This window comes from Muscardinus avellanarius (genome assembly GCF_963383645.1).
Source record: "Muscardinus avellanarius genome assembly, chromosome: 7".
In the NCBI taxonomy this organism is placed as follows: domain Eukaryota; kingdom Metazoa; phylum Chordata; class Mammalia; order Rodentia; family Gliridae; genus Muscardinus; species Muscardinus avellanarius.
Window position 1 is genome coordinate 26,100,157 of NC_137793.1, and position 6,000 is coordinate 26,106,156.

Below are 6,000 nucleotides of genomic sequence, written 5' to 3' on the forward strand. Positions count from 1 at the left end.
CCCTATGATCTCTCTTCCTCTCCTGGTGTCTTCAGCCATGCTGACCTGTCGGAGCTGAGCATGCAGGTCAGATGTCTCCGCGGGACATTTCTTAGCCTTGCCTGGCTTGGGCCACCAACCCAAGTGCCCAGACTGATACCAACAGACACTTGGGATGCTGCAGGCTGACCAGTGGGTGGGCAGAAGGGGCATGCACAGTGGTGAAGGCCTTGACCCACTTCCATGGTCAATATAGGACAAGGTGGAGCTGGCCCAAGGCTTCTTCCACCTGCCATACTTCCCCTCTCTCCCAACCCAGTCCCCAGCATAGGAGCGCCTCCCATCCCTGGCACACTGGCAATCCCCTGCTGATTTTAATGTGAAGTAGGATATAAGGGTTTTTGTTTTTGTTGTGTTTGTTTGTTTGTTTGGTGGTACTGGGGATGGAACCCAGGGGCCTTCTACCTCCAGGCTACACTTCCAGACCTATTTTGTATTTTATTTGGAAACGGGGTCTCTTAAGCCAGCTGAGGCTGTCTTCGAACCTGAGTGATCCTCCTGTCTTAGCCTCCCAAGTATGGGATTACAAGCATGCACCAGGAAGCCCAGCAAGATATAAGTTTTTTTAAAAGGCGGGAGTGCCAATGATAAACACTGACCACTTTATTTGGCATGGAGAAAGTGAAAACTGACCGTGTACAGGAAAGTGGAAGGCCTTGCATGAAAAGGGCTTGTCTAATCTAATTGAAATAGAGATCCTAGTAATTGAAACTTAATCTGGTTTGAGATCAGCTGTTTGTATAGGAATGCTAATGCCACATTCCTATTTAACTCATGGGTTTTAAGTCCTGGGGGCCACAGAGCATATGTTACCAAGTCTAGTTGGTATTTCTCATGTCAGTAGGTTGTAACTTGGGATTCTTTCTAAGTAGGGGAAATAGTGCTGTGCACTTTGCCTGTTGCTGCATAAATACACTGTTATAGATTGAGTAACTTGAAACAATTCACTTGCTCTCCTGACTTCCCGGGGATGGGGATTCTTAGGACAGGCAGCCTTCCCCGGGGCTCTAGGGAGAGCCCTCCTTGCCTGCTCTAGCTGGGTAGAGGGCACCTGCTTGGTTTCTGCCCTGGCATCCTTCCAACCCCGCCCTTCCTCACATCTGTTTATCTGGCTCCGTGATTACACTAAGCCCTCTGAATAATCAGGATTATCCCCCCATCTCAAGATCCTTAATCACAGCATCAAAGTCCCTTCACCGTGTAAAGTATCATTTTCTCAGATTCTAGCGATTAAAGTATGCATATCTTTCGGGGCCATTCTACTGCCCCCCCCCCTACAAGGCCACCCAGAGGACTCTTCTATATCTGAGCTTCAGTGATTTGGGGCTGGAGTCTGAAAATCAGCAGTCAAATGTCCACTTCCTTTCTTGCTAGACAGATAAGGGGTAGCCAGAGTGGCATCCCAAAATCTCTTCCTTCTGTAAAAATGTGCATGTTATTGTGAGAACCACAATAAACTGCCCTGGCACTGCACAGTGTAGAAGCCTATACTCCTAGCAAACATCAAGTCCAATTCCCTGAATATTAGTAATAGAAACCACCACAATGCCGGGTCCTTGGCCTCTCTCTCTCCTTTCGCCTCGGTTATCAAGGCTAACACTTGTGAGGGCTCCACAACATTGTTCTGCCTCAGCTGTACTGCAGAGTCACCATCAGATTAGTATAGTGTAGAACTTTATAGTGTAGTGGACAAGTGTTGTGCCTGTTTATAAATTAAACTTTATCATAGGTATATATACATAGGGGGAAATACTCAGTAGATATAGAGAGTTCTGTACTGCCCATGGTTTCAGGCATTCACTTGTGAAAATATAACTCGATCTTTACTATCAAAGGAACAGCTTGACTTAGGCTCCATTTTGTATAACTGCTATTGTGTAACCTTGTGTGCGCTTATTATTTTTGTAAAGAAAGCATTTCCTGGAAATGGTGAGTGCCAGCCTCACCCCCCAGCATCCCCTTTGGCCAATGGCATAAAGACTGTAAGGCTACTTTCCCTCCAGGAGAAGCACAGCACAGAAGCCCTGTGCTGAAAATCAAATCCCCAGCAGTTTTCCACCATATTGTTCTCACCTACCTACCTTGACAGGTAGCAGGATCCCTTCATGAGAAAAGTAAATTTCACCTTGCCGAGCCACTTTTGAATGTGTGTCTTTTCTTATGACACCATGGAAACTTTTTTCTGGTCTGGGAATCTACCCCTCAGATAAGGGAGTGACTGTACACCCTATATCTCGTGTCCCTGGACTTAACACACACAACTTTGACTTGTTCTAATTTGAAATTTAGCTATGTTTCTTACAACCAAATCAGCCAAAGGCCATCATGAGCAAAGCTATAGCCCAACTAAGTCCTATTGGTTCCTCTCAGAGAGAGGCGAGCTACGTGGTGTCCCTTGAGGAGAGAAGGCTGTGCAGGAGAGCAGGAGATGGTGGAATTTAGGTTATCTCCGTGATGCACTGTTTCCAGATGCTTAAGGCAGGACTGGCCACAGGACTTGGGACTGTAAAATAAACCCATGTCACTGTTTCCTAGGAAACTACAAAGTTAAGATAGAGAAACTGGGGACACTATGTCCAAAAATTCCCTACTCTGAAACTCTGTGCCCAAGCTGGAGGCCCAGTGTCCTTCTCACGTCAAGAGTAGAGTGTTTGGTTCTTCTTCTTGTGCTTTCAAATGGCAAAGTTTCTGAACATCTGTAATTATAACAAGGTTTTTCTGTGTGTGTGTGTGTGTGTGTGTGTGTGTGTGTGTGTGTGTGTTGTACTTGGGGATGGAACCCAGGGGCATTCTACTTCTGAGCTACACCCCCAGCCCTATTTTATTCTTTTATTTTGAAACAAGATCTCACTAAGTTGCACATGATCTCACTACTTAACTGAGGCCGGCCATGAGCCTGTGATCCTCCTGTCTCAGCCTCCCAAGGAGTGGGATTAGAAGTGTGCACCACCATGCCCAGCTGCGAACAAGGTTTTTCAATGAAGAAAGAAGCAGTGGTCACTCAATAAAAGGGGGTTGTTAGAACAGTCTCATGTGACCTTGGTAGAAAGTTGGCCACCCATTAACGTCTCAGAGGATGCTCTGTTATCCTGGCTCACTTTGTCAGTAGCAGGGATGATTATATATATAGTGTATGGCAAGAGTATTAGGGACTGAACCAGGGGCATCTACTTCCAAGCTACACCCCCAGCCCATTTTACTTTTTTGCTTTGAAACAGGGTCTCACTAGGTTGCTGCGAGTCTCGCCTTGTTGCTGAGGCTGGCCCAGAACCTGCGATCCTCCTGTCTCAGCCTCCCAAGTACTGGATTGCAGGTTCTACCAGCACACAGGGTTGACTTTTGCTTCATGACTTTCACTGTCATTGCTGTAAATCCAGTGTGGTTTCACATGTACTAGATTCCTCACATACGTGGGCCTAAAGAGCATGCTCGATTCTGATCCAGTGTTCAGTCTAATATTAATTGAGAATTTTGATAAAATACAAATTAAAAGAGTGTCGGGGCCAGCCTGACAGTGGCAGGGCTTTAGCGGGAAGGTAAGCACCAACGGCCCGATCACCACACGGAGCCGGGAGATTTGTCAAGCAAGATCTCGTTTATTCTTTTAGGCAAGTCAATTTAAAGCAAAAAGCAAGGGGGGGATTTTCCGGTCAGGAAACTATTCTAATCTGTTAAACTAAAGGTAGCAGGGGCAAAGAGGCGCCCCCTTGCATCTTTTCGGAGCTATCTGTTGCAGGTCTCATCGGAAGTTCCAGCCTTCGCTACATGTAGCCCATTCATTGACAGCGTGCTCGCTACATGTAGCCCATTCATTGGAAGTTTTGACAGGTGGCCAATGCGCATGGCGCCACCTCGCATGGCGCTACCTGTCATCTGGCGGTTTGGCGCTACATGTAGCTAATTTGTCAGAAGTTCTGTCAGGCAGTTTGAGCAGACCCCAACAAAAGAGCACATAGCATTTAAATCTGACTCATTCTTGAATGACAGGATTGAACCCAGAAATGCTTTATCACTGAGCTACATCCCAGCCCTTTTTTTATTGTATTTTGAGACAGGGTCTCACTAAGTTGCCCGGGCTGGCCTGGCATCCTCCTGTATCAATCTGCAATCCTCCTGTCTCAACCTGCAATCCTCCTGTCTCAGCCTCCCAAGTACTGGATTGATTACAGGTGTCTACCAGCACACGGGGTTGACTCCTGTTTCAGCTTCCTGAGTCCCTTGGAATTATCCTTATGATCTACCCTGCCTAACATGCATCAGACATATAAACATACCCAAAAGCTTGTAATGCACTAAAGAAATAACTTAATGAACAATTGCCTGGGAAAGAAAACTTTGATTGGAACTGGTATTAGAAATGTAGGAAACAGTGTGGTGAGGTGCTTTGACCTGTTTAGCATCTGGTCCAAGAAAATCATCAGCTCTGAGGAAGAGATTCACAGGCAAGGATACAGTAGCGTATATAATGGTGGAACACTGGAATGGCATTAACATTGAAAGTTATAATCTTTAATGCTATTGCTGGGATTAGGAGAAATAACAATTTAAGTGGAGAATAAAGTGTTATCATGTACCCAAATGATGATTTAATGTCAAAGAAGATGAAGTAAATATAAAACTCATTGAAATAGAGTATGATCTCAAATCATCTTTAAATTATACAATAATAGATAGAGAATATGCAAGGACATATATGAAAACATTAACAAAGCTTACTTCAGAGTGGCTGGATTGTGGGGGATTTTCTTTCCTTATTCTTTATTTTCTAAGCTTATGTTTTTTAGAATCCTACAATATGCATGTATTACAGTACCACAGTACATTTCTAAAATAAGCATGTGTTGCTCAGGGAAAGATACTAATTACTATTAGAAAAAAGTAACAGTTTATGAGCCAGAAAATGTGGGTTTTGTGAGGGAAATTGAAGGTTACAGTGTTCTCCTGCTCATGAGGCCACCAGGATGTGTTTTTCCAGCCTGGTGCCGTGGCACACACTTGTAATCCTCGCGCTTGGGAGGCTGAGACAGGAGGATTGCACAGGTTTGAAGCCAGCCTCAGCTACTTAGTGAGGCTCTGAGCAACTTAGTGGGACCCTGTTTCCAAATAAAATATAAAATAGGTCTGGGAGTATAGCCCGGAGGTAGGAGCTTCTGGGTTCCACCCTTAGTACCAAAAAAAAAAGGGGGGGGGATGTGTTCCTCATAAATTAAAGAGCACAATTTTTTTTTTTTTTAACCCAGGGTCATTCTAACTCCGAGCTACACCCCCAGCCCTATTTTTTTTTTCTTTATTTTGAAACTGAGTCTCATTGAGTTGCAAAGGGCCTCACTAAGTAGCTCAGGCTGTTGGAGAACCGTGATCTTCCTGTCTCAGCCTCCCAAATGCTGGGATTACAAGCGTGTGCCACCACGCCCGGCTCTTAAAGAACACAATTTACAGTTTTAGACTAGTGGCTTATGTCCTGAATGAGGGGGAAAATGAATTAGAATCTTGTTTGAATTGTATAATTTTTGGCATTTGCACCTTTTTTTATATTTGCATCATTAGTCACTTCTGGTGAGAATAACACATTCATTGGAGCAGAATACAATCATGATTTAATACTGGTTGTTTCAGAAAAGGGGGTTCTAACTCTGCTTACTGTGAATGTTATTTTAAAGTCCTTTACATTTATTTTTTTCTGGAGAGTATTCTGTAGCTTTTCAACAAGTGAGAGATGATGACATACTCTGTATTTATAAAAAGGACCATGTGTGGAAGTTATTGAAATGTGGTTAAGATGCATTGAGATTTGTGGCCACAATAGGTTTGGGTTAGACATCCCTCTGCCATTTACAGCAAGTTATTTTTACAAATAGAAAGTGCATCTGAATCTGTACTTGAAAGCCGAGAGTGGCTGGAATTTTTGGTGGGTAGTGACCGTGTGGCCTTCCCTGCACCTGTCCTTTGTCTCTGCAGTCC